The sequence below is a fragment of the Dasypus novemcinctus genome, chromosome Y (genome assembly GCF_030445035.2).
Source record: "Dasypus novemcinctus isolate mDasNov1 chromosome Y, mDasNov1.1.hap2, whole genome shotgun sequence".
NCBI lineage: Eukaryota > Metazoa > Chordata > Mammalia > Cingulata > Dasypodidae > Dasypus > Dasypus novemcinctus.
In genome coordinates, this window is record NC_092216.1 from 18,299,683 (window position 1) to 18,320,801 (window position 21,119).

Genomic DNA, 21,119 nt, shown 5'->3' on the forward strand with positions numbered 1-21,119 from the left:
GGTGGGGGCGGGGTGGGAGGAGCCCCCATCTGATTAATTAGGACTATTCTGAGAGAACCACCAGAAGAAAATGAAGAACTACTCAAAACAAAACTCATATTCTGCAATCTGGAAATGACTGAATTTGAAGCTTGTTGAAGCAGCTGGTAACTTTTATCCGAAGAGAATCATACTTGGAATGAGGGAGAAATGTCAGAATTATACTCCTCCCCCTGATGACTGCGGCTGAGGCCAGGGCACACATATTCCTCCATAAGAGCCAGGCAAAATGCAACAGAAACCTACAGCACAGGGAGACTGGTCCTCAGGAAATATGGGGTAAATAAATGGAGAAAGTCGAAACAAAATGTCTCCTAAGCAGTGGAGGTTAGCTGGGGCATTCCACTGCATCGTGGCTTGAAGATATCGTAGCTTGAAGAGATCTGCCTAATGGAGGAAAAAGAAACTACATTTATATCCTCTTAGAAAAATTCACTCCTCAGTGCTTCAGGCTGCATAGAGACTCTGAGCAAATCTAGACACATACAGGGATCATCAGGTACTGAGAGGATTCACCAATTCCCCCAGTGTCTGTTGGAGGGGTCACAGCTCAGACAAATTTATTTGCCATCTTCCTTCACAAGAGCGTCTCAGTGCTCGCTTCGGCAGCACATATACTAAAGTTGGAACGATACAGAGAAGATTAGCATGGCCCCTGCGCAAGGATGACATGCAAATTCATGAAGCGGTCCATATTTTTGAGTGTCCGCCTACCACATGGGAGGTCCAGGGTTCAAACCCAGGGCCTCCTGACCCATGTGGGGAGCCGGCCCACACGCAGTGCTGATGCGTGCAAGGAGTGCCATGCCACGCAGGGGTGTCCCCCGTGTAGGGGAATGCCATGCACAAGGAGTATGCCCTGCAAGGAGAGCTGCCCCTCTTGAAAAAAGTGCAGCCAGCCAGGAGTGGCGCCACACACATGGAGAGCTGACGCAGCAAGATGACGCAACAAAAAAGAGATACAGATTGCAGAAATCTGGTGCCGCTGACAAGAATACAAACGGACAGAGAAGAGCACACAGTGAATGGACACAGAGCAGACAACGGGGCGGGGGGAGAGAAATAAATAAGAAAATAAATAAATCTTTAAAAAAAAAAAAGAGTGTCTCAGTGGAGAACTAAAACCTCCTCGACACCGTCGGGACAATGGTGCTCATCAAGAGGAGGTGTGTGTTGAAGACCTACACTCTGAGGACAGGAGGAGGCTGCCTGGCCAGCTGTGCCACACACCACTCTGAAGACCGGAGGCTCCAAGCTGCAGAGATGACCCTGAGACCTTTTCAGGCCAGGTGACATCAGCAATGGGAGGCACCTGCCTAAAAGGTGCTTCATCATGACAGCATTTACAGAATCGTCGGTGTGGGCAGTGTCAGCTGTAACTGTAGGCCACCATCCCCTAGTTTTAAAAGCGCTCACACACTCACTGTAATGGAGGGCCCCGGGCATGCGAGAACACCTGAGCAATCGCCTTGGTCCTGAGGCTCCGACGTCCCCTACGGGAGAGGCAGCTGTGCGTGGCCCGAGCAGCAGGCCCCGGCCCTTGTCCACGTGCATTTCCCAATGAGTATGTTATCGTGGCCTGCCGTGGCTGCTCGCAAACTCTACCTGGGGACATCATCTGTCTTCCCCATGGCATCGAAATCCCCGCCTTGGGCCTAGGACTGGGGAGGGGCCGATTTCCTCCGAGAGGCTCAGCCTGGAACCATGTCCCTGGAAGGGCCCCCACCCCAGGAGGGTCAGAAGGGCCTGGCTGGGAGGGTCATGGGGAGGCTGGGGTACGTGCACGGAGGGAGAAGGGGCAGGCTGCAGACGGGCGTTCGGGGATGGAAAGGAGGAGGAAAGGAAAACGGGAGAACGTCGAGACAGGGAAGTTTGAAGAGAAGGGATCAAAGATGGCCAGGTAGCTTGAGCAGAAAACCAAGAAGCAAATAAAGGATCCAGTGAGGAATAGAAGAGCAAAAGAACAGAAAAGCAAGAGAAAAAGAGAGTGAGAGAAAGAGTGAAAGAGGGTGATCAGGCAGCCAGAGGTACACGGCTGGAGCTGCACTCACACACACACAGGAAAATATGAACATGTACCATCCTTCTTCTTCTATGGTTCTCTCCCTATAGAAATAGAAAGAATTTCATACAGTAACATTTTCAACGAAAAAAAATATAGCACTCACTTTATAATACTCAAACTGATTCTAGGGAGACCAAAATGAGTTTGGCGTGCCTACCATCACTAAATGCAAGAGAACAGTCCATGTGCTCTGAAACAAAAGCCTTCAAGAACTCAGGGATTCCAACTAGCGGAGAAGTACACCTGAATCGAGAGAAGCGTGTAAATGCTCTGTCCGGAGGAGAAAGCCGAGATAAAGAGGAAAGGAAGCACAGTTTCTATAGTAGCTGAGCGGGAGCAAGGACTCCAAATCAGGAGAACCCCATGACCGTGGCTGGAAGAGCGTCCTGTTTGGCTAGGACACTGGGTGTGTGTACGATGAGGGGCCAAAGTTAATGTGTGAGGTGGGGCTCGGAAACTTCCAGAGATGGCTTGAAATGCTATGTGAGGAGTGCAGCTCTTGAGTGGGTGATGGGAAACACTGGATGGTTTAAAATGAAAGCAGTCAAGATTGCAGTATTCATGATGGTGAGTAACTACATAAAAGACACAAAGGCTCCTCCCGCAGAGCAGAGCCACAGGTGCTGAGGACTGTTCTCAGGTAGCAGTATACCCTCTGCGAGCGAGCTGCCGGATAAGACTTTCCGTGATGGTTTGGGGGCCCATATCTGCACTGCCCAATATGGAAGCCACTGGCTGCATGTGGCTACTGGTCACTCGACATGTGGCCAGTGCAACCGAGAGACTTCACTTTTAATTTTACTTAATATTAATTAATTTAAATAGTCACCAGCGGCCAGTGACTACCTATTTGGCCAACAGAGCTATACAGGTAGAGTGGGGAAAAAACTCAACTTAGAAAAGACGTTAAGTGTTAACTTAAGAGAGATTTTAGCCCTTTGAGGTCAGTAAGTTTCTTCCATTTCCAGTTTCAACACCCCATCGGGTTCATGTCAGAAACTTCTGCCTGATGGTGAAACTGGATGTTTAGAATATTGTCAAGGGCATCCCTGACCGTGGAATGGACCAAGAGTCTCAGGCCCCATCTAAGTGGGCAAATCTGCAGTTTCTATTTTTCTGTCTGTTACGGTTACTTGACCAATTTTAATTGAACGCTTTCGTGTAGTGTTTATCAAATGCCCTCAACCTTTTAAAATGCTTTGCTTGGTAGCAGGCTCCTTTCTGCAAGTAGGTTTCTTCTGGTGGCCTAGAGAAGTGCAGCTCTGAAAAGTCATTTCATGCTTGGGGATTCATGCTGCTGTAATTGATTTCAATGTCTGGCAATATAAGGTGAGAAAACATAGACACAGAGAAAGGTCATCACTGCAAATGAGAGGAAAATGTTTGTTGTTATATGGAAGGCAAGAACAGAAATGACAGGGAGGGACTTTTTAAAGGAAAGCCTAGCGAAACCAAGGGATTCCAAACAACAAACAGAAGACTTTCAAAATCATGTCCATACTAACAGAAAAAAATAGTATTGATAATATCTAATATCTAGTTTCCACATTTTGGGGGGTGATAAGTAATGGTCCAGAGACACACATTTGACTCTCTGAGTTCCCAAATCCCACCTGGCAGGGGTCTTGACAGACTGTCATGAACCCCAATGTCTAAAGGGAGCAGAGTTCTAAAAAATAATTGCTTAAATCAGATGAAATGACCTCAATACTATGTTGGAGGAAAAAAGCAATCCTTATTCTCACAAAGTTTATACAGAATAGGAAGGAACTAACAAGATGTGGTGGTTTGAAATTATTTTATGAATCCCCAAAAGAGGAAGATTATGTTTTTGAACTAACCCATTCCTGTGGGTGTGAGACTGTTTTAATTGGACTACATCACTGAGACGTGACTCGGGCTGAGTCTCCGATCTCTTGCTGAGACACACTGAGAGAGACGCAGAGGAAAAGGGAGCCACCATACTGATCCTGCCACGTGAGAGGGAGGACTCCAGTTCTGTCCACAGCTGCGCTCAAGGCGAGAAGCCCCCGAGAGGCTCCCAGAGGTGAGGCCAGGGCGAGATGAGCCCTACGCCTGACAGCTTGCAGCTGAACTTGGGAAGAAAGTGGGACAGCCAGCACTGACAGAGGAGGCCCAGAGGAGACAAGCCCTGAGCCTGGTTGCTCACAGCTGAGCTCCGCGAGGAGACCAGAGGGGAAGGCTGAGACCTCAGCAGAGATGGGCGGCCACCTTGCTCCACCACGTGGCAGCTGACTTTGGGGAGAAGGCATCTCTGCCGATGCCTTAATTTGGACATTTCACGGCCTTGGGACCGTAGGCTTTTACCCCAACTAACTCCCCCTCATAAAAGCCAACCCATTTCTGGTACTTTGTATCAGCAGTCCTTTGGCAAACTAAAGCACAAGGACAATCTTAAAATGGTGTGACAACAAAAATCTCAATTTGTGGATGAAATTCCAATGTGTCCATTCACAATTTGAGCTGCTTATGTTTTAGGCTGATATCTGATAGGAAAGCAGTTGGTTATTTACATGTACTTCATTTCCAAGTGAAAAGAAATGAAATTAAGCTCTTCTGGATTAAAGGAAAATGAGAATTTTTATCAACATCATCTTAATATATCATTGTAAATTTAAATATCTCAAGAAAAGAGAGTGAAGCAAAGAGCAAGCCATCCCAATCTGAATTCTAATTTAACCCTCTTAGCATAACCGATTAGATCTGGAACTCAGGTCGGTGGGGTTTATTTGGGTAAATGTGTCAAAACTAATGTAAGGCCCCTGGAGGGAGAAAATTATGGACTGAGTTTTATATTAACTTCAGGGATTCAGTTGGTTATGAAGCAGCTCCTTCTTCCAACAATGTATAAGAAAGAAAATTTTCATTGCGATATTAAGACTATACTTTAAACGAAAACCTAATTTTGTAATTTCCATTCATTAAGTCTTGATGTATTGTGTTACTTAGAAAAAGAAAAGTTTTCTTTGAAAAATGTTTTATAAGGTTGGCTTTTGTAGATGAAATCCTAAGAACACTGTCATCCTTTGAACTCTTGGTACAGCGATAGTAAGCAGAGTATTTCAGGATGTAATCTACACCCAGTCAAAAAGGAGAAAGGCCCTCTCATCCTTGGATTCTCTTCTCAGAGTGAAGAGACTTTGCTCATGAAGTCTCCTCTTTTACCTCAGCCCTTCATCAGGAAATCCCCTCTTTCATCTCACTGGCCTGAATGGATCACACGGCATTGCTGAACCAATCGCTTTCAAAGGCAAAGCAACCAACCCTTTTCTCTTGCTTCTGAGACTTTCTACCTTCATAGAAAGTGAAATTCTGTAGTGCACTCTTTTCAGCCTGGAGCGTCTGGGCACCCACTGCCCTTCCCAGTTACACCCTCTGTGAGGCACACGCCTGAGCGGCCTCACATCAGGCCCCCTCAGCCCGGGGCTGGGTGTGAGTTCACCTTCCCTGGGGTGGGAGCAGAGCAAAGCAAGGGTGGACAGAGGTGAGCGTGGGAGAAGGACTGGGGAGGGGAGATGGCAGGGAAGGATGGGTAGGCGGAGAGAACCCACTGTACTGTGCTCCTCAGAGATGCAGGCAGCACCCTTAGATGGCAGTACGAGAGGAAAAGGAGGATGAGGGCGCACAGGGAAAACGCTGCTACCGCTGGAATTTAGTTGATGAGCTTTCAACAGCACTGTACTTAAAGCATGAAATATATATTTAAGGACATTCTTGGGGTGAGTAGGGTGGGTGGGGTGTGGGGTATATGGGAACCTCTTATATTTTTTAATGTAACATGTTTTGTGATCTATGTTCTTTAAAAAAAGGCAAAAATTGAAAAAAAAAGGCGAAACGTTTACTGTGCGCAAGTTGCCATCATGTAGGAATTTTTAAAGAATTTGGATCATTTATTACTGGAAAACGTTTGAGGATTTCTACTCCATAAATGCATTGTCATATAATGAAAGTGCTCGGTGACCACAATATCTTGGAATTAAGATGTTTTACTTCTTCGGAGAGCCTGATACCTATCTTTGCATTAAATCTTAGAGAATTCTTTTTAGTTCTTAAAGAAATATAATACCGCCACCATTCTTAAGTCAGATAGCTATTAAGATGTGTATTAAAACATCCTAAATGTTTTCTTAAGTAATGTTAGATAACAACGTAATTGTATTACCTGGATACAGGATTATATCAGCACATGTAAACAGATCATTTTCTAGAAACACAAAAAGGGCAGGGATGAACTTCATTGCCCTTACCCTAATAACCTGATACCAAAATTGCTTTACTTCAAACTCTTTAAATCAAGTAAAACTGTCTACTCATGTGCTTAGAGAGTTGTTTGCTCTAGATTTAATCTTAGAGCTTCTTAGACAATTTTCTAAAAGTTTGAACTTAGAGGTAAGATGTCATTTGATGCATTTGCTAATCATTCTCAACACATGACTACTCTGTTTAAATTTAGTTCTCTAAAAAGAAAGTTTTAGTGCTAACCTCATGTTCTTTGAAAATTCCTTGTATAGTTTTTCTGGGATTAACCTCCTGGGAGGAAATGGACTTCCCTGGTCTGCAACGAGAAAGGGAGGAATAGGTAGAGGGATAGCTAGAGTTGGGGTGGCCACTTCTACCGTCTACCTTCTGATGATTTATACATCATGGGATATTAAGGTTCAGCCAAGCAGGTGTCTGTACTATAATACATATTGCAGGCATGGTGAAGAAGAGACATAGAGGTGACAGACGGGGGCACTTATTAGAAAACAGAAGAAGTGTAATGCATCACTTTAAACCCCAAATGCAACTCTAATAAGGATTTACACAATCCTGGGAGGTCCCACGAGTCTTGAAACCTTCTCAAGGTTATTTATTATTAAATAAGTAAACAAATAAATATCTATTTGTTATTTTGTTTTTAAAGATTTATTTACCTCATTTACTTTTTATGCTTTTTTTTTTAACCATCCCCCAGGTGATTTTCTCATCTGTCTGCTCATTGTTTGCTCACCTTCTCCAGAAGGCACCAGGAAACAAGCCCAGGACCTCCTGCATGGGAGGTGAGTGCCCAACAGCATGAGCCACATCTGCTCCCCTCAACAACCTTTAAAAATGCATTCTGTCACAAATGCAATGTGATATTTTTCCTCTTGGGTTGAACTGGACAAATTCATGGGCAGGGACCAGGCTGGGCTGATGAATACCTCAAGAACACATTTTCTGCTCTTAAGGAATAGGCAAGTGGGAAAAGAGATAGGATGTTCATACTGAACGTAGACCCAGGTTACGTGTGATACTTGCCAAATGGGTGGTACCGCCAAGGCCATGGGATTCAGAATGAGGTGGCTCAGGAATGGCATCCCCAGGGTTTCGTGGGATGTGAAAAAGAAGAGTTGGTCCATAAAGGGGAGGTGAGGACTGAAGGGGCCAAGGCAGGCAGAAAGAATTTCATGATGGCAATTGGGGGTAGAAACTGGAGGAGAGGAAATGGATGCCATGTTTTCCTATGAATGGTTCCAGAGTTAAACTAGGATTTTACCAAATGAGGTTTTATATCCTGATTCTTCTCTAAGAGAGGACTGCTTAAAAAACAGAGACAAAAAACAAGGGTTTGAATGTTTGTTTTCTCACTCTTTTTGTCCTTAGAATAGTGGAATGTTCTGTAGCCTTCTGCATATTGGTTCACTTTCCATGTCAGAATAGCCCTTTCTTGAGGAGATGATATCCCTCTGGAGTCTCTACACAACTCAAGGGCCATGAGGGGAATAATTTGCTGGGAGATTTTTGATGATGGATTCAATCTCTTTAAATGGGATTGGTTTGTTAAGTTCTTATACTTCTTATAGCATCAGTGTAGTTGGTTGTGCATTTCTAGGAATCTGTCCCTTTCAACTAGGTTGTCTAGTTTATTGGCATACAATTTCTCATAATATGCTCTTATGATTCTTTTTACTTTTGTGGGGTCAGTCATAACTTTTCATTTCTGATGGTATTTACTTGCAGCTTCTCTCTTTTTTTCTTTGTTAGTCTAGCTAGGGGGTTGTCAGTTTTATTTATCTTCTGAAAACACCAGCTTTTGATTGTGTTGATTTTCTCTATTTTTTGTTCTCAATTTCATTTACTTCTGCTCTAATCTTTATTATTTCTTTCCTTCTCCTTTGGGATTGATTGTTTTTCTTTTCCTAGTTTCTCCAGTTCAACTAAATCTTTGAGTTTAGCTCATTCATCTTTTTTAATATAATTATTTAGGGCTAGAAATTTCCCTCTCAAGAGTATCCCATAAGTTTTGATAAGTTGTGTTCCTGTTTTACTGATTTTACTTGCAATTTCTTCTTTGACCCACTGAATATTTATTTAGGAGTATGTTGTTCAGCCTCCACACATTTGCAGATTTCCTTTTATCCTGTCTATTTTTGATTTCCAGTTTTATTTCATTATGATCTGAGAAGGTGCTTTGTATAATTTCAATCTGCTCATATTTATTGAGAGCTGCATTGTACACTAACATGTGGTTTATTCTGGAGAAAGATCCATGGGCACTTGAGAAGAACGTATAACCTGCAGAGTATGCATGCAGAGTTCTGTATATATGTCTGTTAGGTCTAACTCGTTTATCATATTGTTAAAGTTCTCTGTTTCTTTGTTGATCTTCTGTCTAGTTGTTCTATCTAACAATGTGAGCGTGGTATTGAAATCTCCAACGATTATTGTAGAGAGGTCTACTTGCCCTTCAATTTTCCCAGAGTTTGTCTCATGTATTTTGGGGCACCCTGGTTAGGTGCCTAGATATTTATGACTGTTATATCTTCCTGGTGGATTGTTTCTTTTATTAATATATAATGGTCTTATGTATCTCTTATACCTTTTTTGCATTTAAAGTCTGTTTTGTCTGATAGTACAGCTATGCCTGCTCTTTTTTGGTTATAACTTGCATGGAGTATCTTTTTCCAACATTTCACTTTCAGCCATTTTGTATCCCTGGGTCTAAGGTGAGTTTTTTTAAAAAGATTTATTTATTTAATTCCCGCCCCCCCAACCCCCTCCCCTGCCCCCGTTGTCTGTTCTCTGTGTTTATTTGCTGTGTCTTGATTCTTTGTCCGCTTCTGTTGTCGTCAGTGGCAGGGGAAGTGTGGGTGGTGCCATTCCTGGGCAGGCTGCACTTTCTTTCACGCTGGGCGGCTCTCCTTATGGGTGTACTCCTTGCGCGTGGGGCTCCCCTATGCGGGGGACACGCCTGCGTGGCAGGGCACTCCCTGCGTGCATCAGCACTGTGCATGGGCCAGCTCCATATGGGTCAAGGAGGCCTGGGGTTTGAACCATGGACTTCCCATGTGGTAGACGGATGCCCTAACCACTAGGCCAAGTCCGTTTCCCCCTAAGGTGAGTTTCTTGTAAGCAGTATATGGATGGCTCGTGTTTTTTTTTCACCCATTCTGTCAACCTGTATCTTTTCATTGGGGAGTTGAATTCATTCACATTTAATGATGTTATTGGAAATACGCCATTTATTTCCACCATTTTATTCTTTGGTTTTCCTATGTTATATCATAATTTTGTCTGTCTTTTTATTCTTTCAGGTAGCCTTTATGATATTTTTGCTCTCCTCTAAGCTTCTTTTTTCCTGTCTTTTTCTTTCAGATTTTAAGGCTTCATTTAATATTTCCTGCAAAGGTGGATTTTTTTTTTTTTTTGCAAACTCTCTTAGCTTCTGTTTGTTAATATTTTATATTCATCTTCATATTTGAAGGACAATTTTGCCGGATAAAGAATTCTTAGCTGGCAGCTTTTTATCTTTCAGTATCCTAATTGTATCATACCACTGTCTTCTTGCCTTCATGCTTTCTAAAGAGAAATCTGTGCTAAGTCTTACTGGATGTCCCTTGTACATGATGGTTTGCTTTTCCCTTGCTGTTCTGAGAATTTTCTCTTTATCTTTGACATTTGACATTCTGAGTAGTATGTGTCTTGGAGTAGGTCTATTTCGATTTATTCTGATTGGGGTACAGTGCGCTTCTTGGACATGTAAGTTCATTTCTTTCATAAGAGTTAGGGAATTTTCACCTATTATTTTCTCAAATACTCTTTCTGCCCCCTTTCCCCCTTCTCTTCTCTTTCTTGAACTCCTATGGCAAGTATGTTGTGTTTTGTGTTTTCATTCAACTCGCTGAGCCCCTAATAATTCTTTCCCATTCTTTTCTCTCTCAATTTTAATTTTTCTGTCTTTGGTATCACTTATTTTTTCTTCTATCATTTTGAATCTGCTGCTGTAGGACTCTAATGTGTTTTTTATCTCACTTCTTGAGTCTTTCATTCTCATGAACTCTGTTACTTTTCTGTTCAGGATTTCAAATTCTTCTTTGTACTCACTCAATGTCTTCTTGATTTCATTTATCTGTTTAACCATATTGTCTTTCAACTCATTAATTTGATTTTGGAAATTTGTGCACATCTCACTAATTAGTTCTCTCAAATTCTGCATCTCTTCTGGGGCTTTGATATATTACTTTTCTTGGACCATATCTTCTGTTTTCTTAGTATGGCTCTTAATTTTTTGCTGATGTCTAGGCATCCAATAGGATGTAGTTTACTCAGATGCTCAATTTTTATCTCTTTTGTAGGGATATAGTGGTAAGAGGTCATGTGTTACCAGTGCTTTCTGATTCTTGGCTCAACCTGGATTGTTAGGATTGCATCTGCTGGTTGCTTAAAACTGGGCACTGCACCCATTAATTGGTTGTAGATACACTTCCTAGGGCCTTAGGAGGAAGGCTATAGAAGCTGGAAAATGCCTCTCATTTTTTATTTTATTTTTGCATGCACTTCCTTAGTCTGCCAGCAGATGGCGCTCCTTGGCAGGACTCAATTCAATGCTCAGTAGAGTGTATTTCTTGCTGCACAGACCAGATTAATGTGATACAGATTCCTGTCTGGAGACTAGAAGCCTTGTAATTCAAACTTTCTCACACTGTTCTCCAGCTTTCTCTGGCAGCCCCCTCCCTTTTCCTGACTAGGAAATAGTTCCACTTCCCTCTTAGTCCTCAACAATCAGTCCCAGTTAGTAGGGAAGGAGATTGGGAGGGTCGTATATAGTTAGCCCTTTGCTGGCTCCCAAGGCAAAAATGGCCCAGCCCCACCTGGCCTGGAAGGGCTGGTGGGGCACGGCAGACCAAATTTGTGGGTCACAAGCTGAGTCAGCCTTAGGCTGTGTCCCTCTCTCTCCCCTTTCCTGAGGTGGTGGATCCCTGGAGCCCCTCTGCCTGTAGTCGCAGGTCCAGAGGCCTGAGAATTCTGAAGGGACTTTGGTATGAGGGACGGCGCTGGCAGCAGCAGCCGCTGGTTTCAGTTCACAGTTCTGTGGCTGCAATTTCCCTCCTTTGACCCTCTCTCCTCTGGGCAGTGTCCGGCCTTCGCCTGGTGTCCCAAACCCTAGAAGATCTTTTTCTGGGATGTTTCAGCCTGTCCTCTAGTTATTTTTCTGGAGAAGAGAGTTCCTTATCTTTTTAGTCCACCATCTTCCCAGAAGTTCCCAAAGGGAATAATTAAGACACAAAATTTAATTCCCCTTATACATATTTGAAATAGATTTTCCGATGACTGCGTTGTTTAATTAAATGAATAAAAAAGGGTGTTGTGATTTCAGAAATGTGGGGTCTCCCCATGGTTGACCATTTGACCCACTAAGTAATGATGTGGCCTTGCTCTATGAAGCTGCTCTCTGGACAGGGAGTACATTAAAGCAACATCTAAATGGACAAGAATTAAATATATGATCAGTGCCCTTTTGTCTAGAGAATATTGTAATAAGATATCTGTACCACAATTAGCATTAGGTTTATTGTGTTGCATATTCTTTGGTGTCTTTAAAACAATCTTTGAAGCCATCTTTTAACAGGTGTTCATCTCTCTTAGCAATTACAGTGCTCAGACAGAGCTTGAGGGCAATCAACTGGAGCTCATGCTCTAGTTCATTTGATAAAATGGTGCAGTAAGACCATGAAGCAGCCCCTAGCTACGGGAAATTCCCATCCTTCCCTCAAAGAAAAAGGGTTATTTTATAGCACTTATTTGTACAGGTATTTCCAAGAGATGAACTCAGGGTGACCTTGGCACCTCCCAGATAATTGGAGCTGTTATATAAATGAGAACATGTTGTAAAAACATATAGAAGACAGTCACGTTGTAACTTCTGCAATGCACAGCTGTTATATCATAGCAACATTTTCCTCATTATTTGCTGCAGTAAATACAAATTGGAGCCAGGAATGACTACCTTTAACATAAATAACATGGCCAGCTGCTCCTACTAAGAAAGCCAAAGTGCACACCATTTTCTAATATGTCTCAGGCTTGACACAGCTCTGCCTTCTTTCAGGTGAGAACCCTGTGTTTGCTTCCTCTTTCAGTCTCTCAGGACTTCTGAGTTCAAAGGTCCTAGAGCATGAGAAGCTGCAGACTTCCAGGGTCAGGGGCCCCGATGCAAGCAGGCCATGCATCTGAAGGTAAGGCTGAAGGGGCGGTAGGAGCATGTGTCACCTGCACAACTTTGTGTACAGGAATATGGAGGGTTTGAGACGCTGCCCCGAAATTCCGTAGACTTCTCCCAGGGCTGGACCTTCAGCCCACGTGGGCTCTCTGTGCCTCGGGCCCAGGTGGGGTTTTGAGGGATGTCTTCAGGGGTACCTTGGGTTTTGGGTGATTGCTGAAGGAAGTCCACAGTCTGCAAGGCAGACTGATGCTCATTACAAGATGGAGACCAGGCAGGGGTTTGGGGCAGAACACACAGTTATTTCTACAGCAAGGTGTAAAGATGGACACTCATAGTAAAACTGAAGTTAAAACAATGCTTTAGTCACCATCTATTTTTTTTCTTAAAAGGGGGGCGGGACAGTAGTCTTACTTGGTTCTTTACATTGACCTGCAGCTATTGGAATCCTTACACTATTATGTAAAGTTTACTTGAATCACCCTAACATTTATATAGGAATCTCTTATATTATACGTAAGGTTTTCTATAAATCTGGAAACAAGACTTTTGAACGTTTTCTGTGGTTCTTCTAAATTATCTTTGTATAACAGAAATACAAGTCAACATTTGAGGCACTGATGAAATTATTAAAGTTCTAGGCACCACGTTAAAAAAGTAAGAAACCAATGAAATTCATTTACTATTATATTTTATTTAACCCAATATATACAAAATATTATTTCAACAGGTAATCAACATAAAACTGATAGGGATCGTTTACGTTCCTTTTATTCATATTAAGTCTCTGAGACACGGGGTGCATTTTATACTTGGGGCACCAGGCTTTAAGTGCTGAACAATCACATGTGGGAGGAGGGGCACCCGGCTTGCCTCAGTGGCAAACAGTGCAGCAAGTGGTGACACCGCCTCTGCCCACTGGGCCTAGACAAGGTGACCACACCTGATTAGGCCTTTGCTGCTAACGGCTAGCCGGCACCACCCTCCCCCTTCCTATCTCCCGCCTAGCCCAGCTCTCACTTCCGCTCCCCCCTCCCTTAAACCTAATCTCTTAGTACGCTGTTTGCCCAGCAACAGCTTCAGCCTATCAAGAGTTAGCACATACTCTACTGGCCAATCACTAGCCCAATGCCAGAACATTGCCTTATATGGAAACAGCATTTGCCCTAGCCAATCAGAACCCACCACACCACTCCCCAATCCTATAAATCTGCATCCCCCTCCGTAATAGACCAGACTTGTGCCATCAGCCTGTCTCCGCGACTCCTTCCTGGGTCGTGCACCCTCCACGCCTTCAGAGCCCCCGAGGGAAGCCTCAGCGGCCATACGAGGCTTTCTTCCCCACGCCAGGGACCCCTCTCGTCCCACAACGGGACCCCACTCGTCCCTTAACAGGGACCCCGCTCGTCCCACAACGGGACCCCACTCGTCCCATAACAGGGACCCCATCTCATCCCTCAACTGGCGCCCAATGTGGGGCCAAAGCAACCCCACCACTGCACCGCTCCGAGGAAAACGCCTCACAACCATTCTGGATCCCAGGCCGAAACATCAAACCTGCCACCGCAGCCGAAACTAGGGAGGAGGAAGCGCCACCGCTTGAAGGCCCTACAGCGTCGGGAACCCCACAAAATGCCTCCCAGCCGCTCTGGATCCCCGGGAGAAACATCAAATCTGCCACGGGCCAGCAGTAGGTCCCAATGATGGATGATGAGAGCACTCGCCCATCGGATGGAGAGGCTGAACGTGGCCGCGGATCCAGTTCATGACACCCTCCTCCTCGGACAGCTAGTACAGCTTGCTGTCCACACATTGGCTTCAAACAAGAAACCTAAAAATCTATGCTCTCTCCTGCTTAGCCCTGTTCCCCTCCGCGTCCTCCCCCCCCAACGTCGAGAGCCCCGGCATATTAAAAACAAAGGGGGAGATGTGGGAGGAGGCGCACCCGGCTTGCCTCAGTGGCAAACAGTGCGGCAAGAGGTGACACCGCCTCTGCCCACTGGGCCTAGACAAGGTGACCACACCTGACTAGGCCTTTGCTGCTAACGGCTAGCCGGCACCGCCCTCCCCCTTCCTATCTCCCGCCTAGCCCAGCTCTCACTTCCGCTCCCCCCTCCCTTAAACCTAATCTCTTAGTACGCTGTTTGCCCAGCAACAGCTTCAGCCTATCAAGAGTTAGCACATACTCTACTGGCCAATCACTAGCCCAATGCCAGAACATTGCCTTATATGGAAACAGCATTTGCCCTAGCCAATCAGAACCCACCACACCACTCCCCAATCCTATAAATCTGCATCCCCCTCCATAATAGACCAGACTTGTGCCATCAGCCTGTCTCCGCAACTCCTTCCTGGGTCGTGCACCCTCCACGCCTTCGGAGCCCCCGAGGGAAGCCTCAGCGGCCATACGAGGCTTTCTTCCCCACGCCAGGGTCCCCTCTCATCCCACAACGGGACCCCACTCATCCCTTAACAGGGACCCTGCTCGTCCCACAACGGGACCCCACTCATCCCACAACAGGGACCCCACTTGTCCCATAACAGGGACCCCGTTTCGTCCCTCAATCACATGTGGCAGGTGGCCCCGCATTTGACAGCACTAGTCCAGAACACAGTGGGTGTGGTTGGAAATACTAAGAAACTGCTCCCTGCCCCAGCCTCAGCCTCCTCCCAATACAACCATTCACAGAAGGGATTCAGGGTAGAAAGGGCCTGCTTAGGATTTTATACTACTGATTTAATGCAGGCACTTACTAAAGTTAATCTCTACTTCTAATCACAAGATCTTCACCCCAAATTCCCTATGTCACATTAGGCATTTCTTGGAACTATTTAGGGAGTGAACTTTTTGAGAGATAAATGTGCACACTGAATGAATTTGACCTCAGGGACAGATCCTCTTGTTTAGGATGAGCCAATTTGAATCATTCTCCAGGGTACTGTGCTTATCTTGGAAAAGGTCAGATCATCTAAGGGGAAACCAGCATGGAACTTTTCATCTGAAGGTGTGTGCTGAGTCCCATGGAAACAGAGCTGGCAGGTACCTAATATGTCACCTAACACATTCTCCTCTTTTGCTAGTCAAAAAAGAAAGCAAATGGATCTCTGGGAATATGATCAAATCACCCAGAACTCTGAAATTTATTTTAAAATTAAACAAGCTCTACCCAACATTTTAGATATTTGTTGTGCTAAAACGTAGTAAAAATACATAATTATGTAAGTAAAGCAAGGGCTTCCAAATTTACTCTAACATGCTTTTCCTGTAACCTTTTTTAATTTTCTTTTTTAAAAATTTATTTCTTTTTTTTAAAGATTTATTTATTTCTCTCCCCTTCCCAACCGCCTCCTCCCCCCCCGCCCCGGTTGTCTGTTCTGTGTCTATTTGCTGCGTCTTCTTTGTCTGCTTCTGTTGTTGTCAATGGCACGAAAATCTGTCTCTTTTTCTTGCATGACCTTGTTGTGTCAGCTTTCTGTGTGTGCAGCACCATTCCTGGGCAGGCTGCACTATCTTTCACGCTGGGCGGCTCTCCTTAAGGGGCGCACTCCTTGTGCGTGAGGCTCCCCTACACAGGGGACACCCCTGCATGGCAGGGCACTCCTTGCACGCATCAGTACTGTGCATGGGCCAGCTCCACACGGGTCAAGGAGGCCCGGGGTTTGAACCGCGGATCTCCCATGTGGTAGACGGATGCCCTAACCACTGGGCCAAGTCCGCTTCCCTTTTCCCTTAACTTTTAAAGTCTCCTTAGACTTATATGTGACATTACAAAATTAATTCAATTTCCCCTTTCATGACAATAATAGTCGATCACACATATGGGTTAGGACCACACAAAATACATGCACTGATATTATTTTTCCACATCCAGAATAGAAACATAATCACTTTCTCACTATAAAATATCCTAATATTACAGAAATACACAGAGTAAAATGGGTGAATCTCCCCTCCGCCTCCCTTTTTTCTCAGCCACAATCCCTTCCCCAAAGGTAAATGCCAGTAACTGTTTGGTATTTGGCCTTGCATTACCTTTTTTATAAATATGCACACGTAAGGATATATGTGTGACTTTTTTTAATCAACATTTATTTTGGAAGTGCTGTAGATTTACAGAAAAGCTGCAGACAGTACAGAGAACTCCCCTGTCCTCCTTCCTCGTGTCCCTCTTAACATCTTACAGTGCCATGGATCCTGTGTCTCAATTAATGAACCAGTATCGACACACTATTAGTAGCTGAATTCCACCCGTGATGCACATGTCCTTCATTTTCCCCTAATGTCCTCTTTCTTTTCCAGGATTCCATCCAGGATCCCACGTTGCATTTAGTCATCATAGCTCCTTAGTCTTCTCTGGATGGTAACAGTTTCTCAGACTTTCCTTGCTTTTGATGATCTTCACAGTTTTGAGGTACAAGGTTTAGGTTTTTTTACAAGATGCCCTTCCATTTGGGTGCATTGATGCTTTTCTCGTGATTAGAATAGGATGATGAGTTTTCTGGAGGAAGACCATAGAGATAAAGCGTCATTCTCAATATGGGACCCTTAATATTTTGCGGGAAAACTGACATAAAATGCCACTAAATGTAAACAAAGTTTTCTTTCCTATGTGGTATTTTTCTTCAGCTTTGTTTAGGTGTAAAAAGAGAAAGTCCACCTCAAAAATGAGAATTAGCCATCAAACTTCTTGGTGATGCTTCTAGCAATTCCTCAAATATTCTCTTCATACAAGTAGGCCATGGCCTTTACCCTAAAAAAAGTGTCAAGGGAAGCTTTTATTATGTATTTAAGTGTTAGCCAAAATCACACCAACATCATAAAAATTTCACCCACGTCCTTAGAGTGGCATGGAAAGGGGATGTCCGGTGTGGGAAACTAGGTCTGAAAACAGAGGTGGTTGCTGGGAGGGCAGGAGAGAAACTAAATAAGAAGTAAGCCATGACGTTGCAAGTGCAGGTCAGCACTCAGGCTCTTCTCTACAGTATGTGCTAAGACTTGTCAGCACCTAATAAAGATGGATGGGTGGGGATGTTAACGCTGTTTGAAATTGCAAGGTTCATTTGTCAACTTAGCATTTTTCTTTTACCTAGTCAATAAAATAAATGGTTGTCTTTTTTGATACCCATTTTTTAAAAATTAAAAACTAACAAAGCATGCAAGACATATTACAGCTGATAATTTGTCAACACGAGGGACAGGAGACCTTGGCAGGTTGTGACTGTGATATTTCTATATGACTTGGATTACCATCCCACCATCTTACACTTTAGAAATGCATTAAGAGGAAACAATTCTAAAAATATAGACATTAACAGCATTTGAATCCATATAAGCATTTGTCCAGGACTAGGTGAGAGTTAACATTTTTAATATTTTAATTGGTAATTGGAAGTTGTCCCATGTCTTTTAATTCACTGCTACAGACAAGCAGATACAATCCTGGGGAGACGACTGGACTTCCAACCCAGAAGAGAAAGACCCACCCTGTGTCCTGCCGTGAAGTAACTCTTATTTTCGGCAAGACATTAAAATTACTGACCTATAAACAAGAGTTTCTTTCCATCTCTACAACTTAAGGAAACCTCGAGTCTCATAGCATCTGACCCTAAATATCCTTGTTTTGCCATGTATGTCATCCAAGTAGTGTGTGTGCTTGGAGAATAAATCATGAGAGAATGGAAGAACTGTGGATTTTGAACTGTTCTCTTTTACAGAAACTCCTTCCTCCTATTAGCTGTTACTACTGGGTGCCTCTGAAGCTGAACAGAACTGCATGTTTCATAAGATGACATCTATGAAATCACCCTCAGGGCAAGAATTCCGTGCATGTTGCTAATTTCCTCTCCCTTCCTTAAAGGCTTTTTTGGTTCTTTGGCCTTCTTCTAGCAATTAAATAAATGCTTGGCCTGCTCAAGACACTCAGCATTTTTACCAAAACTAGGATTCAAATGCTTTTTTCATTTTTCCATTCTTTTTAACAGTGGTGTTTTTATTATATTAATGTTACCAAGGGTTTAAAAGTGTATAGTGGGTCTTGTATTTTAGACTAAAAACTCAGTTACATGAATACACATTCTCTAGTTTTTGTAACTCTATTTAACCAATTTTTGAGCCCCCATTCTGCCAGATGACAGACAAGTCAGCTGTAGCAAAATTCTAGGCACTCATTCATTTCATGGGAAAGAAACTGGGTCCTCTCCTCTCCTCTTCCCTGAGATGGCCTCTGAAATCTTATCCTATTTACAGAAGCATTCCATGGGGCAAGGCATCGCTTCCGGTCATTAGCTTGTCCTACATGTCTTGAATTCCAGTCATTAACTGGTCCCACGTTGAAATCCAATAGGATCTTCTGCTCCTTGGGAACCTAAGACAGTAGCTGCCAGCTCTCTCACTCTCTCAGCTAACTTCCATGCTGCTCTTGAGAATCAGAGAAATTTTGACTGCCCTCCTTCTATATGGCCTCTCTATGACTTGGATTAACATCCCACCATCTTACACTTTAGAAATGCAGGGAGGCCAGGGAAGATGTGGTAGAAAGCTTCTGCTCGTTCGCTTTCACATGCCATTTCTTTTCTGTTGATGCCACAGTGTGCCAGAATGATCCAGGTGATCTAAAAACTCTTGACACTCCCTCTGCCCCAAGAAATGAACACATAGGCCCCATGCCTCTGAATCTCTGAATTTGTTTGGAGGTTCAATCTTCTGCCATTCTGCTTCCAGAACAATCTCCCATTTGGCCAACAGCAGCCTTCCACCTAACGTCCCAAAAGGTATGTAGGGAAAGGGGACATTGTGGGCTCAGGAGGAAAGAGCACGGTCCTGCTGCATTAGTATTAGCCCATGGCCATATCATTACTGTACAACACTTTGGAGATTAAAGGTCCTAATCCCAGAGATTTGGTCATCGACCCTCTGGAGCCATGAAATGTGTCATCTGACACATGAAATCTGGGGTAGACGAATAGCTTAGCAACCCTTGCAGCGGCCATTATTGGGAGACATTTACATTATATATTTTGTAGTAGTGAGGAGCTAATTTCCTTCCTACCACTATTTTGTTATCATTTTTAATCAAAAGAATAACACATGCTGCATGTGTCAAATCAAGAATTCTAAGAACCTATGGAAAAGTAAATACCCCTCAACAGCTAAACCCAATCCTGAACCTCTCTTTCCACCCCACCCCCTCTTTTCTGTGACCCTACAAATGTCCTATCCATGATCACTACCTTTTCACCTCTAGCTCCTCATCTGGTTTATCCTTAGAAATCATTATCCCCTGACCTATTGTGTACATTTCGATCTCCTCTCTCTCTACTCTAGAATTTGTCCTAATGAGTACAATTGATCTTTTTTTCATTGCCATATCTCCAACCTGATATATGGTAGGCTCAACAATCATTTACAAAATGAAGGATATAGACTGTTACAGTGCGAGCATGGGGGCTTCCGAGGCTGATGGTTTCACATTTTCCGAAAGAAGTAAGGGGAGGGTTGTCTTCAATAGAGAATGGCCTTTGGGGACCTCTCAAGAGAAATCATTTGAAAGCATTCCGAGAGTCCCAGAGATGGATAGAACACGATGAACAGAAGAGATTGGGGCAATTTTGGAAAGCAAAGTCCAAGGGATAGCAAGGATATATCTTTAGGAAATAGGCCTATTTGGGGGAGTTGGACAGAGCTATAAACAAGTAGTTGGGGACTTAATTTAAGGACAGCCAGGAATCTTGTTTCCATTTTGGTAAAACCAATGATACCACTGCTCAAATTCTAAACTAGACTCTAGCTGAGAAAGATTACTATCTTTTTTTGTTGTTGTTTTGGGTTCTTATTTGAGAACATGGCTAAGAGCTTTTATCTTTAAATCAACCCAGAGTGCTCTGCAACCAGTCTGTATATTTCTTTCCCTGGATGAAAACATTATTTTCTTTGGTTTGGTTGGTTTCACTGGCCTTGGCTAATGTCTGTATTTCAAGCTCTTCTTCATTTTCCAGGCTCCTTGACTTCTCAGCCAAACAGTGCATTGTTTCAGCTCCAGTCCCATTAATCAGGTGCTTGCCAACTCTCCACAGCTTGGGAAAAATTTTTACTCAAAACATTCAAAAGCAGCATTTCACGGACTTCAGCTGTGGTGAACAATAGGAAGCCTTGTTGGTGGGGACCACATTCAGAGTTAATGGGCTTGGAGGAGCATTTGGGGCTCGTTTTAAAGGCAGGGGATCTGGGTCCGGGGCTGTTAGGATGCTGGGGGCTGGCTCTCCAGCCTGGCAGGCAGCGCCGCCAGCTCTGCAGTGTTCTCAGCCTGCCGTGGGAGAAAAGCAAACGCATTTCCATAGAGACTGTCCCGAAGGCTCCCCTATAAAATGCAAGGATTCGCCTCAAGAGTAAACTGGTCAGAGATGAGTTTATATGGCTACGAGTTTCTAAAACAGAGTCTGGAGGCTGGCAGAAGGTTTGCCCTCATGCACAACTGAGCAGAGTCAGAGAGACAGATAAAGCAGATACAACCCCCAGATATTGGTTCCTTT

General features: G+C 43.8%; 1 non-coding gene across 1 annotated transcript; it reads left to right on the forward strand.

Moving 5' to 3' along the window:
- The first annotated feature begins 632 nt into the window (after positions 1–632).
- LOC139438416 (U6 spliceosomal RNA) lies at positions 633–739 on the forward strand. Its single transcript, XR_011648092.1, has one exon. It is a non-coding gene; the product is annotated as a U6 spliceosomal RNA (small nuclear RNA).
- The last annotated feature ends 20,380 nt before the right edge of the window (positions 740–21,119 follow it).